Source organism: Macaca thibetana, chromosome 1, assembly GCF_024542745.1.
Source record: "Macaca thibetana thibetana isolate TM-01 chromosome 1, ASM2454274v1, whole genome shotgun sequence".
In the NCBI taxonomy this organism is placed as follows: domain Eukaryota; kingdom Metazoa; phylum Chordata; class Mammalia; order Primates; family Cercopithecidae; genus Macaca; species Macaca thibetana.
Window position 1 is genome coordinate 213745595 of NC_065578.1, and position 25187 is coordinate 213770781.

Genomic DNA, 25187 nt, shown 5'->3' on the forward strand with positions numbered 1-25187 from the left:
CTCTACTCATATTACCAAGGAATGCTACACTGAGAGAGAGAATAAGAATTTGTTAACACACACACACACCCCCCACACTTATGCAAATGAACTCTTGTAGGTACAGGCGCTAAAAACAGAAAACCCATATAAAGCTTAACCCATCCCATGAAACACATATGATATCACATACTTATCAATTTTTGATAGAGAAATTAATACGAAGCTTCCTGGAGAATGAATGAAGTAGTTAGTAAAGAGATGTGTGTTAGGCTAAGCCGCCATTTGCTCTTGTCTCATTATCAATTTGTAGGGCAAAGGTTTTTTCAATGGCCTATTCCTTGCTGGTGAGAGATTTGAAAAGTCACTGGAGAGGAGACCTCTGTCTGCTAACTGTGCTTGTGGTCTGGATACAGAATATTAAGTTGGATTATCCTGTATTTTAATAGCATGCAGTGCCATGAGGAGCTGAACAACGTCCAGATTATATACCTGTCAAAAGGATGCTTCTGTTCAACTTAGAAAAAGGTGAAATCAAGGAATGGGGAAGATTATGAACACTAGAAACTATTCCTAGAAAAATGCACATACATACTCAGTCATGCATTTCAAAATAGCAAAACAATGATGATGATGATGATAGTAATCGCTGCCACTTATTTAGAGGCCCGTAAGCCAAGTACTTTGCAGACATCATGACACTACCTTGAGACACAAATCTTAGCATTCTTGTTTTTCAGATGAAGACAATGAGGTTTGGGCAATAGTGTCATGTATTAGGCCCAAAGTCACAAGTTAGTAGCAGATCCAGTTTTCAAATTTTTTTTTTTTTTTTTTTTTTTTTTTATACTTTAAGTTCTAGGGTACATGTGCACAACGTGCAGGTTTGTTACATATGTATACATGTGCCAGTTTTCAAATCTTGTCCGTCACTAAAGTCTGGCATGCTCAAACATCCCCACTTGGAAGCTTCTCTCACGCTGTGTGTATGTGACTGTATCAGGACAACAGTTCAAAACCAGCCCTGGTATGGACTGGGAGGTAAGGATGACTGTGAATGCTAATGGAAATAAACACTGGTGAGTTAGGCTTCTCCTTTGTTCTCCTTTCGCTACATAATAAAACGTATGGATTATCACCACCAATAATTATCTGCACTCCATTAACACATGGATGGATTTTTATCGCTGAAAGGACCACATTAATTCACCAAATCTAGCTTCAATTTTCACCAGGAGCTGCTATCAATCCTTCAAAAGAGTGTTCAAGGCTCCAAGGGATATAATTTCTCTACTTGACGTGTCAATGGATTTTGATATATTTTAAAACGTATAAATTCTATTATACAATATAACAGTTACTAGGTATTACAGACACAAGAAAAATGAACATCCAAGTGTTTTCTAGGAAGTTTCTTATAAATATGTAAATATTTTAAATAATGAGCAGTAAACTTTTCATTCATATTCACATTATAATTAACTTTTTAATTTAAGTAGCATCCTAGAAGCTATAAATTCAGGCTTCTGACTCACTTCCAATCACCTTCTAATTTATATTTGCTCTCATTATAACTAGTCTATGAAAAACTTCAATCTTGCAATTCTCTAATCTAGGAAGTTTAAAAATTCATACGATGTAATTAGAATCTGCGTGGGAGACATTAGAGTTTAGTAAAAGAAATGATGAACTAGGAGTCTCAGGAACTTGATTCCAGGCCGAAGTCTGTCTGCTACTCAAATTATTTCTTTGAAAATAACTTAACTTGTCTGTAAAATGATGAGAGTGCAAGAGATACTTTTAAAGGTACCTTCCAGAGTTAAGATGATGAATCATGTTTTAAAATTCATAAAATTATTTAAACATATTAAAATTATTACAAATCAAGTTGTATATACAGAAGTGAGTGTGCATATGCATATATACAGGTACTATATATATATATATATATATACACACACATATATATCAGAAATAATTTGCTCATAGAATGAAACCACAGTTAAATGTGAATGATATGATTTCAGTTTAAAATATATGAAATGAAAAAAATTAAATTCTAAACTTCTGAACATTTTCAGACTATTACTACTGGGAGTCACAAAATTACTCCTTTTTAAGCATTTAACAACTTTTTAACACTCTTTAATCTTTATCCTAAAGGGAAATAGTAAAAGCCTAATCACTCAAGTTTGGGAAAAATAAAAGAATCATTCTCATTCTCGCTTGCCCAACCCTGACCACCACTCTCAAGCTTGAACATGCCATGTATTCTCTTCTGCACTCATTATTTTGGGATTTGGAGGAGCGTGTGGGAGGGGAGGATAGAGGAGGAGTGGGGATGTAAGGGGAAGGAAGTGGAGCGGGGAAAAAGATGAGAAGATGGCCTAAGGCAAGAATAAGAGAGGAAAAAACTTATGAGAAATCAAGGGAATAGTGGCATTTCTGTGAGAGGGGAAGATCCTATTTAACAAGTGGAACCTTGAATGGAGGGAAAGAATACATTCAGGAAGAAGCAGCCATAGAAAGCATGTAGAGCAGGGGTGCCCAAGGGAGAGGATACAGTCATGGCTTCTTAGTTTCTGTGTCTGGTCTGGTTGGGCCAGTAAAGCCCCTTCCTCATCCCGCTTTTCTGCTTACTACTAGAGGCAGAAATTAAAAACCATGGCTTCAGGCTGATAAAAGCCCAACAAAACAGACCAACAACAACAAAATAAGGAAGGTTGGACAATCTGGATGTAGACTATTTTTCTTTTCTTTTTTTTTTCTTTCTTTCTTTTTTTTTTTTTTTGAGATGGAGTCTCACTCTGTTGCCCAGGCTGGAGCACAATGGCGCTCAATCTCCGCCTCCTGGGTTCAAGCAATTCTCCCACCTCAGTCTCCCGAGTAGCTGGGATTACAGGTGCACGCCATCATGCCCAGCTAATTTTTGTATTTTTAGTAGAGATGGGGTTTCATCATGTTGGCCAGGCTGGTCTCCAGCTTCTGACCTCAGGTGATCCGCCCACCTCGGCCTCCCAAAGTGCTGGGATTACAGGCATGAACCACCACACTTGGCCTATTTTTTTATAATTCAAACTTTGTTATAGGAAATACTTCTCCTTCCAATTCTCTCCTGTCCATGATTCCCTAATTGGAATTCAATCAGTCATTTCTAAGGATGAAGATGGAAATTTCCAAGGCTTTTATAATTGCTGAATATAGATATTTTGAGCAAGCTCCTGCCTGATGGGAATAAATCATTAATTGAGTTTTTTTATTCTTAGAGTATGGAAAAATATTTTACCTGGAAAAGGTCAAAAAGAACACCTTGTCACAAGAAAAGGCAAAATGTACCATGTAAAGTTTAAATCAGGACAATAGCTCACTCAACAGTGGGTTCTTTCAGTCTTCACACTGAAATGCCAAAGCTTACTTGGTTACAGGATCAATAGGATCAATTTTTTTTTTTTCCCAGCAAAAACTCATCCTCACCAGGGGCTCCATACCAAAAGCATCCTTGCACAGCTGGGGCATAAGTCAGCAGCAGCAACTGTACAAGATGTTGTGTCAATACTTAAAGGGTGCATTTCAGGTAGTGTCAAGTCTGGTCTCATGTTCCCTAAACACACATGCTGAGAGCAGATAGTCTATCACCTTGGGCCCTGTCTCACTCCTCTTCTACCGGCTGTGGACAAACAGCCAGTGACTCCTATCTCTTGGATAGGAGACTCCTGGATATCTTCCCAGAAAGACCAGTGGTATTCTTTAATTTCTCTTCTAGCATACTTAATAAAACCAAGTCTCTCTGAACTTGGCAGGTGGTAACAGTGCCTTAAAAAAATTGTCACTCCTGTTCTTAGGCTCCCCTATAACACAAATAATCATGATTGAGTTTGGGGGAGGTCCTTTTAAAAATATTTGTTAATACAAGTGGTCACACCACTTAGTTTTCTTGCACCAAGATAAGGAGAGGAAGATGGAAAGCATCTTATAGGTTGGTGCAAAAATAATTGTGGGTTTTGTCATTAAAAGTAATAACAAAAATCGCAATTACTTTTGCTCCAACCTGATAATATCAAATTAAGAGTAACCTGCAGAGAAAATAATAGAATTAAGGAAATAACTAAAAATGTGTGCTCCAAGTATGTCCAGGTATATCCAGGTATATGTCAAGTGGATGCGGCTGGAGGAAATTATGAGATTAATTACTTCAATCCCTAGTTAAATAGGGAAGAAACCAAGGCAAAGAGAGAGCTCATTGCTTTTCAAGATAGCAAGGTAGCAGAGTCTGGTTTTAACTCAGGCTTCCAGAATCACAGCCCAGTAAACTTCATGTACTGAACTGATCCAAAATCTTTTATGTGAAACTCATAGGGCTGCGTGTGTTTATTCTTTAATTTTTACTTCTTCCAGTGGCCAGCTGCAGAGCATATTTATTTATAATGCACATACTATAAACAAAAAACCCTCAACAGCCTCTGAGACAACACATCGTCATTAAACACAATCATACCCTTACAATGAAGCATATGAATATTCACACTAAGCAGGATAAACAAAAACCCTAAGTAACCAATTGTTAGTTTGGGTAAGAATTTTGCCACCACAAGTAACTTAAAAAAGTTTTTTTTGGTGTTCAGAGTTTTCCGAATTTTCAGAATTGCAGATAATGGGTTGTGGTCCTATATGGCTATACTTCTATGAGAAGAAAAAAAGAAAAAATCCTCAAGCATTTTAAAGCAGCGCATCCACTGTATAATGATTAAGAGCGTTCAAACATCTGCAGACTTTATTAAAAGACAGTTTGCTGCAACCCCACAGTTTCTGATTCAGGAGGTGAAGGTGAAGCCTGAGAATTTTTACTTCTAACCAGTTCCCAGGCGATGCTGATTCTGTAGGCCCAGGGACCACACTTTGAGAACCACTGGTTAAGAAAATGAGCTTTGCACTAATGGGCCTGGGTTCAAGTCCACCTTTTCTTAGTTGTTTGGTTTCAGGCAAATTACACAATTCCTGCTGGGAAATACATGATAATGTTATTGAGGATCCTTTGTATGTGGTAAGCTACTTTACTGCTTTCAAGATTCTCTCTTTGTCATTGGCTTTTGACAGTCTAACTTGGTATGAGTCTTTGAGGTTTATCTCGGATTTCTTTGAGCTTCTTGTATTTGTACATTTATGTCTTTCTTCAAATCGGGAGTATTTTCTGCCATTGTTTCTTCAAATAATCTTTCTGGACTCTTTCTCTCTTCTTCTGGGACTCTCATAATGCATATGTAGGTCCACTTGATGGGATCCTGCAAGTTCCTTAGGCTTTGTTCACTTTTTGTTATTCTTATTTCTTTTTATTCCTCAGACTCAATGATTTTAAATGAACTTTTTCAAATTCACAGATTCTTTCTTCTGTCTATTCAAGACGGCTGTTGGACCCCTCTGGTGAGTTTTTTAAGTCATTTACTGTATTTTTCTGTCCAGAATTTCTATTTGACCCCTTTTATAATTTTTACTTATTTTTAAATATTCTTTTGTTGATACGTTATTTTCTTGATTTCCTTTAGCTTTTTAAGTGTATTTAAGAAAATGGTTTTAAAGTTTTTGTCTAGTAAGTCTGATGGTTGTACTTCTTCAAGTTTTTGAAGATTTATTTTGTTCCTTTGAATAGGCCAGATTTTCTCTTTTTTTAAATTTTAATGTCTTGTGATCTTTTGTTGAAAATTGGGCATTTGAAAAAAATAGCCATGTCTCCCAGTCTTTAAAGACTGATTCTCAGCAGAGGAAGACCTTCACGAATAGGCCCTCTGTGAAGGCCTTTTCTGGCCATGTGTCTCCCTTGGACCTGTATGCATGCTTTATTCTGATTCCCTCATACACACAGCTGGTTAATGTCTCAATTTCTCTAACAGTCTCACCCCTGCTGCCTCTTGGGGTCTCACCTGTTCTACTGTATTGCTCTAAGATCTCTTGCCCCAGGCATCTGTGAGTCTATAAAACCCTTGTGATTTTCATAAGCCATGCCTACTTCTTCTTCTATCTTCCTCTAGCCTGAAATCCAAACTGTGCCACTTTTAGCTGTCTGAGCTCCAAGTTAAGCAACACAGAGGTCAATCTCCCAGGCTTCTGTCATACAGGGTGGAACATTGCAAATATGGTCCAAATCTCTCCAATTTGCAGAAGGAAATTGGGCACCAGGCCATCACATCCCCCAGACTACCATGCTGTCTTGGGGAGGGGGTGGAGCAAGGGTGAGTAAAAATGCAATACAATTTCCTACTATGTTTAATGTGGATTTTTTCTTAGTTGGGTATTTGCTTGGTTGTTATAAATTTTTGACTGATTCCCAGAGCTTCTATAAAATTATTTAATCAGTCTCTTGTTTATTTAACATTTCCTTGGGAAAACAAGGGCCTAAAACTTCCTAGTCTGCCATCTTCCTGATGTCCTCATCGCGTATCTTCTTAAGCTTCCGTTCCTTATCGTACCCACTTCAGAGTTTTCCAGATGATTAAATGAGACAATGTACATAAAGGATTTAGCACAGACTTTGCATATAGGAAAATCTCAATAAACTTTGGCCACTATCATAAAAATAGTACAATTGCGGAGTACAGATTTAGTTCCTTATCTTCCTTATCTCCATCACTGAGAGTCTTCAATGCATGTGGCACAATGCTGACTTAATTGTGCTTGAATCACAAACTTTTCCTTGCCCAACACACCCACAAATATCAGTTGCCTAATCCATGCTATGCCCATATTCCTCTGTAGTGCTATTGTGTATCTGTCATCCATAAAGGGTATATGTTACTTAGCATACGAGATAGATCTTTTGCTCTCATGTTTTGTTTCCTAAGTCATGCTTGTTCACAACTTTTAAGAGCAGTTTCTGTTCTCATTACCTATCTAAGGTCTAATGAAGTTTTTATTCTAGTGACATTGTGAGAAAGTTACACATTAGACTTAAGTCTTACCTTTAATATAGGCCTGGCCAGGCTTAATGTGAATATACTCATGCTTGATAAAATAATAGAGGAGTACAGGCACCTTTTTCTCTCTCTGAAGCTACCTCCTACTTCTCAAATAACCCATGTCCACTGTATGCCTCCTTCATTTCCCACATTTTGGTCAAATGCTGATTCTAGTTCTACCTTTTCCAACAAAAATCTTCCTTTACTTTTTGCCTATCTTCCATTTTGATGAACAAATACAATGCCTTTTTTGTTTGTTTCTGCTGCTTTTATAGAGAATGTGCTTCATTGGTCTTGCACTAGGGAACACACTGCTAAGACAATGAGCTGCAGTGCTGGGTGCAACAGCATCAGCCATTGCAGGGTTTTCAAGGTGATTATCACCTTGAGATAACAGAACTTTGGGGCAGGAGATGACAGCGAAGGTCATAACTTACGGCAGTCATCTGAGCTAGACATCAAAGGCATTTTTCCTAGATTTAGTGGTCACTTTAGTGGTCACCTGAGAAGCAACTAACTGGAGAATCCAGGAACATTAGTTCTGTGGTCAAGGCTATTGGTACTGCTGAAAGAAATTTCCCAACCTAGAGGAGGTTGACTGATCACCCAACCAGATTCTTACCAGTGGCTAAGCCTTGGTGAGTCCATCACCTCAAGGTCAAGTTTTCAGACGTGATGATGGCTCAGAAACCTGATTTGATCAGCACGCTGAAATTGGGATATGAAACTGCATTAGTCAAGCTTAAAGAGACACAAGCCAGATGGTTTTGCATTAATCTACCATAGCCAAGAATGAACAAGTAGGTCTGGCCAGCATCTATCCTCACTGTTGACAGCTGCTTGAAACCTCAATGATCCAACATCTTGTGTAAGATGTTCTTTTCCTTCCAAATAAGATATAATTTCCCGTTTCAAATTCTAATCATGGAATAGCTCTGCTTTGCTGAAAATATACCCATATCACCTTGACTGGAGTTTTGGGTGCCTCTAAAGTATTCAGGTATATATTTAAAGACAGATCTCCTGACTCTCTCACACAGATGGCTCCTGATTTTAATTGTTTTACTAATTTAACTCTGATCACAAGCTTTTTTTTCCTAAGTTGTAGGGGTGGCTTTGCTAGTCCCTATTGTTTGCCAACTGATAGAAAGCTATATTTTTACATAGAATCATTTAAAAAATCTAAACACTGAATTGTCACTGCAGCCTAAAATGCTTCCTAATTTCTGTAAATGAAATACAACACTCAGAAGAGCCGTACATTTTCCTTACTGTGTTCCCGCACCATTTGGCCAAGCAGCTACCCACTTGAGGATGTCCGTATTCTACCACACCGCCAGACTTGCCCCACTGCTGTGGATGACTGAAAACTCCCAGGAGGGACGATGTTTTTCTCTGGCTTTGTCAGACGTTTAGCCTCTGCAGTGGGGAGTTTATGCTGCCATGGCTTTTTACAGACAAAACAAACACTATAAGGTAGAGTATGGATGCTATTTGTCCAATAATAATGAAGCGGTGGTTTACTAGTTGTCCTCTGATTCATGTAAGGGTCAGCAGGATTATGATGAGGAGTCAGTACAGGAATTGGCTAAGTGGGCGGAATGTTATGCTTTGTTGTTTGGTTGTATGAAGTATGGGGATAAGTGCAAAGATAAGGATTGATAGTAGGAGTGCTAATACGCTGTAAGGTAGGCACCAAAACTTAACTAATTAATCAACACCAGATGATTCAAATAAAAATAAAAACCTACTGGAAGGAAAGACACTTTAAATTCCTTTTGGAAATAGATGGAGTCTAAATCAATAAATAATACTGGAAAGGACATTTGCCTAAATTTACAAGAAATTATAAACTTCTTGGTAGATATATTTAGTGTGTCAACAAACATTTATTGAGTACCTACAATGATTTAAAAACTATGCTAGACGTTGGAGAAATACAGAAGAAAATGCACTTCCACCCATCAGGCTTACTCACTTATCTCGCCTGGGGAAGAGTTTTCAACATCCTTGGCAACTCTCGGATTAAATATTTATATTATTGAAATCATAATGCAGTTCCAGTGGGCACTGAGATCCTCAAGTCCTCAACTACAGCTGCCTTGACAACTTATTGGAGGATAACTTTTCTTTTCTTTTTAAGAAAAGGGATCTTGCTACATTGTCTAGACTGCATTTGGACTCCTGAGCTCAAGCGGTCCTCCCACCTCAGCCTCCCAAGTAGCTGGGACTACAGGCATATGCCACCATGCCTCACTCCTTTAATTTTTTGATGTTCTCTGCTGCATTCTGGTTATGATGGCATAAAGCACAAGCTTTGAATCAGAGATCTGCTTTAAGACTCCATTTACCTTGGGAAAATTACTTTGATAACAGAGTCTCAGTTCTTTGTAAATAGGAATTCAACATCTACTTAATAGGGTTGAAGTGAAAAGTACAACCAATGGCTAAGAGCTTGGTTCCTGAAGTCAAATAGGCCTGGGCTTGAATCCTGGGTCAGTCATTTTCTACCATAGTGACCTTGCGTAAGTTACTTAAGTCCTCTATATCTGTTTCCTTGTGGGGAAAAAGGAGGGGGAAATTGTATTCCGCAGAATTTATGTAAGGAGTAAATGCCATAATAAACGTAAAGTGCTTAACACAGTGCCTAGCACGTGGTTATTATGTAATAAAAGCCAGTTGTCATTCGTATTTGAGCATTAAATGATTTACTGTATTTTAAGCACGAAGCACGCTTAAAATGAGTGCCCATTTTGGGGGCAGCAAATTTCAAAGATGCCATTTTGTGCCCCATATAGCTTATAACAGAGACCTCCAACAGTGGAGGGGCTCCTTCGGGGAACAGTGCGCTCTGTTACTGGAGCACTTTCTTTCCTGGCAGAGCCCCGTCCACTATTGCGGGCACCTTCATGACTGTCGGTTGAGGCTGGAAGAACAGGTCTCCTGAACTGGGGAGAAGGTTATACGAGATGTTTTTGAAACCTCTATTCAACTTTAATTTTTCTCATTTTATGCCATGTAATCATCTCTGGTTAGAGGAATAATTAGATAATAATTCTATATTAACACTGAGGTAATATATAAACTTTATTAATTATTGAATAATTTTAAATTATTTAACATTTAATAATTTTAAGTTCAGGGTTACAAGTGCAGGTTTGCTACATAGGTAAACTTGTGTCATGGGGGTTTGTTGTGCAGATTATTTCATCACGCAGGTATTAAGCCTACTACCCACTAGTTATTTTTTCTGATCCTCTGCCTCCTCCCACCCTCTACTCTCATGTAGGCCCCAGTGTCCGCTGCTCCCCTCTTCGTGTCCATGTGTTCTCATCGTTTAGCTCCCACTTATAAGTGAGAACATGTGGTATTTTGTTTTCTCTTCCTGTGTTAGTTTGCTAAGCATAATGGCCTCCAGCTCCACCTATGACCCTGCCAAAGACATGATCTCATTCTTTTTTATGGCTGTATAGTATTAAATGGTGTATATGCACCATATTTTCTTTATCCAGTCTACCTTTTTTTTTTTTTTTTCTTGAGACAGAGTCTTGCTCTTTCACCCAGGCTGGAGTGCAATGGTGCAATCTTGGCTCACTGAAACCTCTGCCTCCCAGGTTCAAGCAATTCTCCTGCCTCAGCCTCCCAAGTAGCTGGGATTACAGGTGCCTACCACCATGCCTGGCTAATTTTTTGTATTTTTAGTAGAGACGGGGTTTCTCCATGTTGTCCAGGCTGGTCTCAAACTCCTGACATCAGGTGATCCACCTGCCTCAGCTTCCCAAAGTGCTGGGCTTAGAGGCATGAGCCACTGCACCTGGCCTCCACTAGTGATAAACATTTAGGTTGATTCTATGTCTTTGCTATTGCAAATGAACATACATGTGCATAACATTTAATAATTTCAAATTATTTAACATATACACTTCAAGTTATTTTTATAAAAAAATCTGTAATTGGGAAATATTCAAGAATTTGTAAATACTTTTTCTCTAGAAAAATGTAAGTCTTTTCCCTTTCCTACATCCCTAACAATTGTAAAGAGAAGTTCAAATTGAGGCAAGTTATCTCATCTCAAAATGAATGGTGATTTTCTTTTAAAACTCTATGTCCTATTACTTGTTCAATCTCTTTAAACAAGAATAATGTTCTTTGTTAGTTCTGCTTCTGGCGGTAATATTATGAACTAGGTCAGAAGGTAGTTAAAAAAGAAATAGGTCCATAGCTAAGAATCTCATTTCAAAGGAAAAAAAAAATACCACCACCAACCTGGCCATGTTCCATGTTCAAAATAAACTCTATTCTCTATTCCAGGGCATTCATGAGACTTCTGAGAAAAATGCCAAAGAAATGTTCCACCGAGAAGAAGAAGGGTTGAGAGCCTGTCAACCTAACCGGGATGTCATCCCTTTCAATGGGGGATCAGTGACAAGTCACTTTCCCTTTGCTCCTCAATGCCTCTGAATGCTACTGCTCATGGGAATGCAGTACTAGGAACACAGTACTGGGTACCCAGTCAAGGAGGCATAAAAACTATGCTTATATTGGTACCTTTATCCGCAGCTTGAAAGGGGAGAAGAGGTTTAGAATAGGAACACTGGAATATTTTTTAAAAGTGGCTCACATAAGAAAAACAAAAAGGGAGTCATAATGGCACTGTGTGGGACAAAATGACGTGCCCTGGGTCTGTGAAGAAGAGTGTGAGTGTAGAAGAAAGGGCAGTGCTCAGACAGGCTGGGATTAAAACGCTTCTTTGCCCAGGATAAAAAGAGGACCAGAGGTGAGACGGCCTGCAGAGGGCATGTTCTTCTACAAAGCCAACACCCTGAGTCCCACCGTGTTCCTCCTGGGGGAACAGAGGCCAGATTTGCTATTTTTCAGACTACTCTGCTGTCACACCTGCCAAATGCTGCCAGCGGGCACTACCAGAACCTGGACACTCTTGGGCCAGCTGCCAAACAAGTGTCCCGACAGGAGAAAGAAGGAGAGCTCTGCAACCGGCAAGCCCCGACACTGTGTTAGGCTAACTGGTTTCTTAGTTTGCATCTTGGTTCCTGCAACTATCTTGTACCTTGTGAATCTCTACGTGAGATGTACAATGCCTACCAAAGGGAAATGTCAAGTGCGCTGGCCAAGAAAAAGGATAACTTTTTGGGCTTTTAATATATATATTTTTAAAGATGGGGTCTCTCACTATGTTGCCCAGGCTGGTCCTGAACTCCTAGGCTCAAGTGATGCTCCTGCCTTGACATCCCAATGTGCTGGAATTACAGGCGTGAGCCACCTCATCTAGCCTATAACTTTTTAAAATTGTGGGAATGTTAGTTTTACTTCAAAAAGGGGGAACAAGAAGAGAAAAGGGAAGAAAGGGACAAAGAAAAGGGAAGAAAGGGATCGAGAAAAGGGAAGAAAGGGATAGAGAAAAGCAATACTTTTTTTTTTTTTTTTTTTTTTTTTTTAGCACAGAGGTAGGAGAGATTAAATCATGAAATTACACCTAGTGTTGGGATGTCTTGGGGAAAGGGGTGGAGGTGAGTGACTCTGCCTTGCTGATTTCTCTCTGCCCTGATGTCACTGAGGGAAATGGACTATGAGCAGAGGTGGGGCAGGAAGGGCTCCCGAAAAGCCCTCTTCGAACATGGGAGTTTCCAGCCTAACTTGCAGTTCCCAGGGTTGTTTGTGGTTGTTTTTAAATATCACGGACCAGCAAAATTAACTAAAAATGACCTCAAGACAATACTGAATCACCCACTTTTTATTTTGCCAGGGAAAAGATCCCAGAGCTTCAATTAAAACACCATCAACACAGTATCATGTTAACTTCTCTCACCTCCATTAAAACACACAATTGCATGAAAAAAGAGTCTAACAAAGTTCGGCTGACCTCCAGACTGATTATTTGGAAAGATTATATGTAGTCACTAGAAATAAATACTGATACTTACCAATACCCATCCATAAGTGTATATGTGTACATCTACTGTGAAAGGAAAATAAATCTTGGGACCCCAAACTCACTAAGCCAAAGGGAAAAGTTAAGCTGGAAACTGGGTCATGCAAACCTGTCCCCAGCCCCATTTTGTTCCTAAGATAGCTACAGAGATAAAAGGGTATATACCTCCCTCACAATTTTCCCACAAGGAAATTCCTAGTGGGTCTCAAGATCTTTACCCTAAAGCAGTTCTGTTGAATTTCACCCTGACCGTGTAAACTGATCCCTGATCTTCACAGGTGTGGGACAAAGGACAGAACTCAAAAGTCATCCTTCCACTCACCTGAAACAAATGCCTGTCTTACTGCCTCCTCTACCCTCTGTTTATTTTATGTTATGTAATAATGCAGATTCACTGAGCACAAGTTGAATGCATAAGTGACTATTCCTCTACCCTCTCTCACATGTAAAATGTAGATTCAGAAAATGCTGATCCAAGACTAAAAAGGATGCAGCCTCTTGCCACTTTTATCTACCCTTCTTTAAAAAGATTTTTCTTCTTCCTCTCTCCCCCATTACCTGTTTTTTTCCCTTTAAATATTGAGGTCCCCAGATTCTCTTTGGAAAAAAGCACAGACCACAGATTTTTCCTATGATTTTGTGTTCTTTTGTCCCAGGCATGTCCTTAATCTTGGCAAATAAACCTCTTAAAATAATTGCGACTTGCCTCGGTCATCTTTGATTTACAACACACGCACACTGAGATGTATGACTAGGTTTAAAATGTAAATACAAAAAAATTAACATCCATTTATTGGTGGTATTGTATTGCAGGTGATTTTTTAGAAGTGGGTCAATCAGGGGGTTCATGTTGAACGGTGCAACATGAACTACAGCTCAAATATCTACTTGTAGACATTTTTCTGACCGCAGTTTAAATATAAGTTTATGCATAAGCCTCCTGATGAAAATGGAAGCATTATGGTTGGCTGATGCCATGAAGCGGCGGAGGCAGCCGGGCAGAGCTGGCTACAACTTCAGGAAAGGGGGTGCTGAAGGACGCCCTCCGCTTTCAGAGCCCTGCGGGGCACCATCTAAAGAGTGGTTGCCCAGAACAAGCATCTGAGAAGGCCGCTGCACACAGCAAAGCTTGGTCATGAGCCAGCTCTGCTTCTGGACCTGGAGTCTATGAACCAGTCACCGATAGAGCTGGAATGAGAAGATTGAGAAGTGCTGCAGAGAGTTCCAAGGTCTTCTGAGCCTTTGAGACATGATAACATGAAGAGACAGGAGCCAACGGATCACAAGAAAAAAATAAATATACTTAGCATCAACCTCGGTGACCAGTGGGAGTTCTCGTCCCTGGCATCCATTAGAATCACCCGGGGAGCTTAAAATCTAATAGCAAGTCTCACTTCCAGAGGTTGGGATTTCATTGATTTGGGGTGGGGCCTGGGTAGCAATATTTTCTTTAAAGCTCTCCAGGTGATTCTAACATGCAGCTAAGCTGAAACCACTACTTCAAAGACTGAGAAAAGGATGCAGGAGACACTCCCTCTCATCAGAGGTTCTGAAACTGATTCCCAGATTCTCAAAATTCCCTCTCATCAGAGATCTGCTATTTGCAGTAGGACAAAACAGTCTATTGTCAACCGAAAGAAATGAAAATACTTTACCGCAAAATGTATTTCTTTGACATATTTTGAGACTGCTTGCTCAGAGACCCAGCAAACAGAGGTAATTCTGCAAAGCTGCCTTTTATGGGGGACGTTGACACCTACAGAAAATCTAAATTGATGCAGCCAGGCCTCCCCTTGCCCCACTCTAAAAAAAAAAGTAATGGAGAGTTTGACACCTTTAAAGGTCTAAGAAAAAAAAAAACCAAAAAACCACATTTATCATCTATTCTTTCTCTCTCTCTCTCTTTTTTTTTTTAAACAGAATTTCACTCTTGTTGCCCAGGCTGGAGTACAATGGCATGATCTCGGCTCACTGCAACCTCTGCCTCCCAGGTTCAAGGGGTTCTCCTGCCTCAGCCTCCCAAGTAGTTGGGATTACAGGTGCCTGCAACCATACCCAGTTAAATTTTGTATATTTTAGTAGAGATGGGGTTTCACCATGTTGGCCAGGCTGATCCTGAACTCCTGACCTCAGGTGATCCACCCGCCTTGGCCTCCCAAAGTGCTGGGATTACAGGTGTAAGCCACCGCGCCCAGCCCCATCTATTCTTTTTCAGGGCTGCTACCTTTGCTAGCCAGGCCTCCTCTTCTCTCCCTCCAATAACCTGCTCTGCCACGATTACCTGTTTTTGAACCCCCATTTTTTCTGTACATCAAGATGATAGATAAGCTTCTACACCCCATTGGTGGTTGGGGTAATCACTCTGTGATTCTCCCTTGTGTGCACGTTTATAAATGTTTACACCTTTTCTCCAATTAACCTTTTGTGACTTGATTTTTAAACAATCCCTTAGAGGGTGAAGGGAAAGTTCTCTCTTTACCCCGACACAATCGTGTAGGGACTCTCTTTTTTCACTGTAAAACCTCACTGTAGTTAACAGGTAAAAAGACGCCCTGCTCACCAAAACACCAGTGAGATGGTACAACGTAAAGTAGCAGGATGAAAGCCACAGGCATTACCACAACACATGTCAACATTACAAAAATTCCACAGACTACCTAGAAGCCACCAGCCCTGGGTTACCTTAGAAGTGTCTGCATGTGTGATGGGTGGGGTTGGGGTGAAAGCTGGCTGAAGGCAGAGCCAGGGCTTCACAGCTTTGGAGTGTTGACTGCGCCAGGCACTAGGCATGCCACACATTCTTGGTATAAATGATCTCATGTAATGTACGTTTGTTCACTCTGCCTTGGCTGCACAGTCCTCCTGTTACTCGTCAAATATGCCAGCCATGTCACCACCCTTCTTCCACCTGGAACCCTCTTTCCCAGGTATCTACCTTTTTCAAGTCTTTGACCCAAATCCACAGACTCTGTCAGGGCTGTCTGAATACCCCATTTAAAGATGCCCACAGCTGCTCTCTCTTCCTGTTGATTTCTGTGCTACACTTTCTTCTTTTCACAGCTTTTATCACTTTCTAACATTTGTCTATTTATCAGCTATATATCTATGTGATATGGTTTGCTTCTGTGTCCCCACCTAACTCTCATCTCGAATTGTAATCCCCACTTGTCAGAGGTGGGGCCTGGTGGGAGGTGACTGGATCATGAGGGTGGATTTCCCCTTTCTGTCCCCATGAGAGCGAACAAGTTCTCACAAGATCTGATAGTTCAAAAGTATGACACTTCCTCCTTCACTCTCTCTCTCCTGCCGCCATGTAAGACATGCCTTTTGCCATGAGTATGTTTCCTGAGGCCTCCCCACTCATGCAGAATTATGAGTCAATTAAACTTCTTTTCTTTGTAAACTACCCAGTCTCAGGTAGTTCTTTACATCAGCAGACTAATACATATGTATATATGTATGTATGTGTGTATGTATGTATATATCTATTTATCTACCTGTCTGTATTACTGTTTATTATCTGTCTTCCCCACTAGACTGTAAGCTCCACAAGGGCAGGCATTCTCTCTCTCTCTCCCACTAGATAATGTCTAACCATGCCTGGCATTTAGTCAATAAGTATTTGTTGAATGAACAAAAATATGTACTAAGACTACAGAAAATTATTATTATTATAATTATTTAACATAAATCTTTGCTAAAAAAGAAATGCTTTATTCTTTAATAAAAAGAAAACAAAACAGATGAAGGAAGAAACTGAAAATAGAGAAGAAAAAAAAAAAATAACTCCAGGTGGCCGTTGCTGATATTTGTACCATTAAATCATGAGCTTTGTGATTAATGGAAATATAAAAGTCACATGTGTGGCTCATAAAACTGAGGCTGGGTGATTTATATCCTCAGTTATTTTCATTACTCTCCCTTTAGGTAACTTGTTTTTCGGTTTTTTTTTTTTTTTTTTTTTTTTGGTAGTTTCCAAAGGTGACACCCGATAGTCACTTTCCTCAATTTATCAATAGGAATCTGACATCCCAAAGGCTAATGTCTTGATTTTAAAACAGAAATCCCTTCTAAGAATTGTCCCCAAAATACATGCAGGTTGTTCCACTGCCTTGAAAAGTGAATATGCCTCTCTAATATTTATCAGGAGTTATTCTGAAAATAAAGGGAATATAACAAATCACTCCAGTCCCTTTTGCTGACAATGCCTGCAGCCTCTCTCAAATTCCCTAGGTGCATAGGAACTGCTGTCCCCATTCAGAATTCTGCACGCGAGCCTGTCATCTCTAAAATTCTTACTCAGCAGGAAAGCATTTTAAACATTTTATTCTTGCTCCCAGTGTAACAACAGAAAAAAAAATTTCACATTTTTACAAGATTTTCACTCTTCTAATACTAAAATGTTTAAATGGACTCTGCATAGAGGATCAGAGGTTTCCCAGATGGTCAGAAGATGATTATGGCAGGCAAGGAAGAAGCAGAAAAGTCACACATGACTTGCTGAAACAAGAAATAAAGTTAACAAATGTAGTGTGTTCAAGGCAGGAGGCTGTGAAATCATTATAGTTTCAAAAAAGAGAGGAAGTACATCCCTGCAGAGTCAGACATTTGCAGTCAAGCATCAAAATCTTTATCTTCACCAGATGCATGAAATGGAAAATACAATTTTGACACAGAGAGAAGGAAACATGACCAATTTCAGTTTTACCCTCCCCTTCACAACAAAGCAATAGGTTGTAAATGCATTTAAAGAGGCACCCTTCACCACTACTTTGAGGCAAATGACAGCCAGTTAAAATGTAAAAAGAGCTTTCAGTCCAAATCCAAAATAATGAATTAATCCAGATAACGTCAACTCAGGTGAGTAAAAAGCAAGATGATTTCATTAGAATGATCAAAGCCAGTACTGAATTTCCATTAAAAAATGAGTTTGCATGCTAAGCAAAAGTGATTTCAATTATTTTGCTAAAAGCAAAGTTTGTAAAGTGCATACTTTGCGTGAAATCACCTTTGCAAAAATTGTGACAGCAAAAGAAATATGACCTAACCAACTCTATCTTGCTTCTAATCTCCAAGCTGCTCTGTTCTTTTCTACATGTAGGTTGAACTAATTTTGGAAGAAATTTAGTTTATAGTTTTAACTTTGAAGTAAACATGGTAACAGCCCCTCCCTAAAACAAACCCCCTCTTTGCTTGAGGACCACACCACTTTTGTAAAACTAACGAATCGTCCACAAGATTAAGAATTATGGCTCAGGAGTCAGGCAGCCAGAGGCCAAAAGATTCCTAACATGTCCAATTCCTCCCATAGATAACACTACTACTATAAAACCTAAAATTGATGTTTGAGTATTTTTCAGACTCTGCATTCTGATGGACCAGCTGGTCCCACCCAGACCAGTTAACTGGCTGATCAGGTCTTGTGGCCACCACCCAGGAACTGAATCAGCCCAAGAGGACAGCTTCAACTCCCTGTGATTTCATCCCTGTCCCAAACCAATCATTATTCCGCATTTGTTAGGCTCCTGCCTGCCTAAATAGCTTTAAACAACCCTAGTTTCTGAATTTCAGAGAGGCTGATTTGGGTAATAATAAAACTGTGGTCTCCTGTTTAGTCAACTCTATGTGTATTAAACTCTTTCTCTATTGCAATTCCCATGTCTCGATAAATTGGCTTTATCTGGGTAGCAAGAAGAACCCATGGGGTGGTTACAAGAGCTATGAAATGTGTATCAAGCATGAGGCTAGAAAACATCCTCCACCTCCAGTAAGTGGTCCTATGTCATCCATAAAAGTAAGCACAAACTCTAGTTTATTATTTTCCAGTCTTACTACATTCTAAAATAACTTTTTATACACCAATGTGCTGTAACTGTAAAGCAGGGGTCTAAATGATGGTGAGTGGGCTGACTCCATAGGTAAGGGTGTTAAGCCTGCATGGTGAGATATATACATATACAGGGGGAGAAAGGGGCTGGAGAAAGGGGGTGGAGGAGGGAGGGAGGGAGGGAAGGGGTGGAGGAGAGGGGGACAGGGGAGGGGGAGGAGGAGAGAGAGAGAGAGTCAGAGTCAGAGTCAGAGAGAGAGTCAGTCTTGCTCTGTCGCCAGGCTGGAGTGCAGTGGCGTAATCTCGGCTCACTTCAACCTCCGCCTGCTGGGTTCAAGTTTTTTGTTTTTTTTTAAATTGAATTTGAACCCTTCCATGCTGGCAAACATGGACTCTGGTCCTCTACAAATTCTAGCCCTTGCTACAGCTTACACATTTCCCAATGCCTGGACCTCGAGGGCTTTTGTAACCTGGAGTAATCAGAATAGGCAGAAGACATCCAGAGACCTACACCTTCCCTGCCATCCCAGCGTTCTCAGAACTTATGGGAAGCTCTTAAATTACTTCAAAAGCCAGTTGTAAGTCAGAAATTCTTATTTTATTATAGTCACATAGCATTTACTTTTCTTTTTATTATTCTTAGAGCTGGAGTCTCACTGTCACCCAGGCTGTAGTGCAGTGGTGCCATAATGCCTCACTGTAACCTCGAACTCCTGGGCATAAGTGATGTACCCATCTCAGCCTCCCGAGTAGTTGGGACTACAGGCATGTGTCACCACATCCCCCTAATTTTTAGAGACAGGGTCTCATTATGTTGTCCAGGCTGGTCTTGAATTCCTGGCCTCAAATGATCCTCCCCCCTCAGCCTCCCAAAGTGCTGTGATTACAGGTATGAGCCCATGTGCCTGGCCTCACATTGTTCTGATCAGAAATAAAATTACTCAGGTTGTTCATGCCCTGCTTTTTCAAAAGCATTTGCTGGGAAGGACTTTGGTATCTGAAAGTCCAAAGTATCTGCTAAGTGTATGCATACTAAAAATAAAGGTACTGTGGCTCAAAGTTGTTCTTCCTTTAGGTGAAAACACAGGGTCATGCTACAGTCATAAGAGTCAGGGACTGGATTCCCAGTCCCTGTTTGTATGTGGATAAGTTAACTGACTCAGTCTAGTCAAAATGAGAAAAGATATCGTTTATTTAAAGATCCTAACATATACTCCTGTCAGATAAGCCTTAAATCCTCCCCCATCCCTCCTTCTGGCTTAGGAAAACCTACAATTAAAAACCACAGCCCATTCTCTGCTTGAAACTTTGCACTGCTAAAAAAAGATCTTGATATTTGCTTATATTCTCTTTTGGTTATTAGCTATTTCTTTCCATCTTTTATATAAGTTTGTTGTTGTTGTTGTTGTGTTTTGTTTTTGAGACAGGGTCTCACTCTGTCACCCAGGCTAGAGTGCAGTGGCATGATCACAGCTCACTGCAGCCTTGACCTCCCTACCTCCCAAGTAGCTAGGACTACAGGTGTGTGTTACCACATCTGACTTAATTTTTTTTTTTTTTTTTTGAGACAGAGTCTCATTCTGTTGCCCAGGCTGGAGTGCAATGACGCAATCTTGGCTCACTGCAACCTCCGCCTCCTGGGTTCAAGTGATTCTCCTGCCTCAGCCTACTGAGTAGCTGGGACTACAGGTGCACACCACGATGCCTGGCTAAGTTTTTGTATTTTTAGTAGAGATGGGGTTTCACCGTGTTAGCCAGGTCTCGATCTCCTGACCTCGTGATCCACCTGCCTCAGCCTCCCAAAGTGCTGGGATTACAAGCATGAGCCACCACGCCTAGTGCTAATTTTTTTTTAACTGTTTATAGAAACAGGGTCTCACTATGTTGCCCAGGCTGGTCTTGAACAGCTAGGTTCAAGGGAGCCTCTCACCTTGGCTTCCCAAAGTACTGGGATTGCAGGCATGAGCCACTGCACCAGTCTCCATCTTTTATATGAGTTTTTTTTTTTTTTAAACATATATAACTGCATAGCTCAGTTGATGTATTTCTTCAGTAAATGAGTAAATAGAATAATATTTTGACAATATAGAGTTCTTTACTGACTGCTATTCCAAACTTAAAGTATAGTGAGCTGCAATTCCTTGTATTAGCCCTAGAACAGAACAATGTGCTGAACAGCCCCTCATTATTTTTAACAGTTTTAAATGAAGCTAATTCCAAATAATAAAACTCAAGACAGAGAATTTCAAATATGCTGACTCCTTGAAAATGTTACAACAGAGCTGTACATTTCCAATTTACTAGGAGGCAAAAAGGCCATGCTTAAAACACACTGATGAGTTGTAGTTTGTGGTCTAATTGTCATCATCTGCCATATGAAGTTCAGCGCACTTGGAATTTTAACTTTCGAAACGTAAATTATTTTATCCTGAAATGTTCTTACTCCAGAGAAGAATAACCATCTTGATATTAAAAATTCTATCAAGAGCCAGGCACGGTGGCTCATGCCTGTAATCCCATCCCTTTGGCAGGCTTAAGCAGGGGATTGTTTCAGCCCAGGAGTTCAAGACCAGTCTGGGCAACATAGCAAGATCTTGCCTCTCTAGGTAGAGAGAAAAAAATTAGCTGGGTGTGGTGGCATGCATCGGCTGAGGTGGGAAGACGGCTTAAGCCCAGGAGGTCAAGGCTGCAGGGAGTCACGGTTGCACCACGGCACTCCAGCCTGGGTGACAGAGGAGACCCGATTGCTAAAAACAAAAGCCAAAAAAAAAAAGGAGCTGGGCACAGTGGCTCAAGCCTGTAATCCCAGCACTTTGGGAGGCCGAGACGGGCGGATCACGAGGTCAGAGGATGGAGACCAGCCTGGCTAACACGGTGAAACCCCGTCTCTACTAAAAAAAAATACAAAAAAACTAGCCGGGCGATATGGCGGGCGCCTGTAGTCCCAGCTACTCGGGAGGCTGAGGCAGGAGAATGGCGGGAACCCGGGAGGCGGAGCTTGCAGTGAGCCGAGATCCGGCCACTGCACTCCAGCCTGGGCGACAGAGGGAGACTCCGTCTCAAAAAAAAAAAAAAAAAAAAAAAAAAAATTTTATCAAGGAATAAAGATGTAACTAAATAGTCAATCATTAACAACTAGAAAGAAAACTATTAGGAGTGGGTGTTGGTTTTTGTACTAAGAACCATCCTTGTGATTCTGCAGAGGACACAACCTTTTCTAGATTACCAAGATGAAAGTGTGTGTATATATATATATGTTCTACATATATGTGTTCTACATATATATGCGTATTCTACACAAGTATGTTCTACATATATGTTTTACATGTATGTGTTCTACATGTGAGTTCTACATGTGTTCACACGTGTTCTACATGTTTGTGTGTTCTACATGTGTGCTCTACATGTGTGTTCTACATATTTATGTGTTCCACATATTTATGTGTTCTACATATATATAAAACAGTTATATAGTTTTATGCACATGGCCATCCTTAAAACACAGTGATGAGTTGTAGTTTGCACAGTACATTTGATATATATATATATAAAAAAACAGTTCTCGAGAACCAGAGATGCTTGGAAGTATTCCTCTCACTCAAAGAGTAGTAAAGAACTACTTTCTGCCTCCGAGGTTTTATTAGGCATTTCAGGTAAGAATACAAAGCCAAAGATACCAATATGTCTCCCGAATCAACCTGCCACCCAACCAGCTGCCATGGCCAAAGAGCCCATCATTGGCAAGACAGAATTTCTGCTTCAGAGCAACTTTCAGTCTCACTTGATTTGAGTGTGGCATTTGAGAGTCCCTTTAAAGGGTGTTTCTCAGATAAAGCCCTCTCCTGGTTTTCTTCCTACTCCTATTTCTTTTCAATTTTCTTCAATAATTTTTTTCCTGAACATTTTTTGTTTTATTTAGTTATTTTTTGAGACAGAGTCTCACTCTGTCGCCCAGGCTGGAGTGCAGTGGTGTGATCTTGGCTCACTGTAACCTCTGCCTCCCAAGTTCAAGTGATTCTCTCCTGCCTCAGCCTTCCAAATAGCTGGGATTACAGGCGGCTGCCACCACACCTGGCTAATTTTTGTATTTTTAATAGAGACGAGTTTCATCATGTTGCCCAGGCTGCTCTTGAACTCCCGACGTCAGGTGATCCACCCGCCTTAGCCTCCCAAAGTGCTGGGATTACAGGCTTGAGCCACCGTGCCCGGCCTTTTTCCTACAACAATTTTTAAATTTGGTGTTTATGTGAAGGTGAGTCCTGAAGCCTCCTCTTATCCTCCACCTCATCCATTCCTGGGGGGCTGTGTCCTTTTCAGCTGCCACTTGCCAACCCACTCTGTATCAACACCTCGAGCTTTTTTCTGAGGTCCTTGTCCTCTGTGCAGCACCAGCTTCTGGTCATCTCCACTCAAATGGTATTTCTGGCTCTAGATCCTTAAGGAATTGCCACACTGTCTTCCACAATGGTTAAACTAATTTACACTCCCACCAACATTGTAAAAGCGTTCTTATTTCTCCGCATCCTTTCCAGCATCTGTTGTTTCCTCACTTTTTAATGCTCGCCATTCTAACTGGCGTGAGATAGTATCTCAATGTGGTTTTGATTTGCATTTCTCTGATGACCAGTGCAATGCCTTTTACAAATAATAATATAAAAGGAAAGACAACTAAACTCCCAAAGAGCTTTTATCAAGTGGCTCAGCTCAATATTATGGACTGAGCTAAAGTCTGAAGTGTTTCTAGTCCACATTTCTAATGGGAATTTTCAATGACTCCGTGATACTAATTTTGTAAAATAAGCCTCCTACGAAGACTGGTTACATTACTGGAAAAACTAATACTTGATGTTCACTCGTAGATACCAAGTACTATAAGAGAGGCCAGCTCTGGGCAATGTGGTAGCACCCAGGACAGTAACGTAACAGGGAGCAAGGTGAGTGGAGCATGTCTCCTGCAGGAGGGGTTGTCTCAGGTGAAACCCAAGAGATAGAGACAAGGAGGAAGAGACAAGAGATAGAGATAGAGACAAGGAGGAAACCCAAGAGATGGTAACCAGCAGAGAAAGCAATGGACAGGGAGGCACTGAGGCTGAGAGAGCTTGGTGCTTTTAGGGCCCAGGAAAACATTTGGAACGACCACAGCAGAGGGTGGAAGTTGCTGCAAGAGGGGTTGTCAAAAGATGGAGCTGTTCAGGCAGCAGATGACTTGACTGTCAGGAGTAGCAGAGCTTCGTACATAACAAAGCAGAGGATCCTGCAGGATCTCAAAGTCAACCCCTATTTAATGTACAAAAACAATCTCCCGACCCAAGCCTTCAGATGAATTTGGGCTATAAGAAAATGCAGTGCAAGGATTTATATCTTAAAGGCTTGCAAATTTTTTTCTTTTTTTGAGTAGTGAAACCAATGGAAAAGTTTCAACAGTCAGCAATGCATTCACTGGGAAGGTCTCTGTCCTCTGGGCAATGCCTCTGGTGGGTCCTTAGGGAAACACCTGGAGACCTCAGCACCATGGTCTCCCAGAGGACGAGGGCAGGAGTGTACCAGGGACTGGTTAGGGGAGTTTCTTTTTCTAAAAACAACCTTTTGAAATTTACCATTTTTACCATTTTTAAGTGTAAGGTTCAATGGTAATAAATCCATTTATAACCGTTTTCCCACTTTGTCCCCTCTCTCCTTCCTGGCCCCTAGTAACCACCAATCTACTCCATATCATCATGAAATCCACATTTTCAGTTCCCACATATGAGTGAGAACATACGATATTTGTCTCTCTGTGGCTGGCTTAATTCATTTAACATGATGGCCTCCAGTTCCACCCATGTTGCTACAAATTACAGGATTTCATCCTTTTTATGACTGAATAATATCGTATTGTACATACACACACACACACACACACACACATACATACATACCACGTCTACTTTATTCATCCACTGATGGGCACTCAGGTTGATTTCATATCTTGGCCACTGTGAATAGTGCTGCAATACATGTGGGCATGGAGATAACTCTTTGATACATTGTATTCCCTTTCTTTTAGATATATACCCAGTAGTGGAATTGCTGAATCATATGGTAAATAACTATATGTTTTTAGCTTTTGAGGAACTTCTATACTGTTCTCCATAGTGGCTGTACTAATCTACACTCTGACCAACAGTATATGCGGAAAAAGTTTCAAGGTGGGGAAATCCAGAGAGAAGCCCAGTGCCACGACCTGGGATACAGTATTGTATGGGCAAGCTTTGTGAGGGGCTATAGTGATTCAGAATCAACATGTCTTCCTGGAGCTCATTTCTGGGATATAAGATACTTCATCTACTCTCATAAAACCTGAATCTATACCTACTATACATTTCCATCCCATCCCAGAAGGTTCAGGAAATTAAGGGGGGTATGCATCAGCAACTGAAGTCTAACGATTGAAGATGCTCATGTTATTGGATAAAATAAAAGAAAAACACTGAGGCAGAGACTG

The 25187-nt window shown here is 40.5% G+C and overlaps 1 protein-coding gene across 5 annotated transcripts in view; it reads right to left on the reverse strand.

Moving 5' to 3' along the window:
- Positions 1-25187, reverse strand: part of PLD5 (phospholipase D family member 5) — a 422686-nt gene that overhangs the window by 222618 nt on the left and 174881 nt on the right. The window contains exon 1 of one of the 5 annotated variants that reach the window (XM_050771143.1): positions 7549-8727. The exons of the other annotated variants lie outside the window; for them this stretch is intronic. The gene's annotated coding sequence lies outside the window, so the exon portion shown is untranslated. Of the gene's footprint in view, positions 1-7548; positions 8728-25187 lie in introns of those variants that run through there. 5 annotated transcript variants of the gene reach the window in all.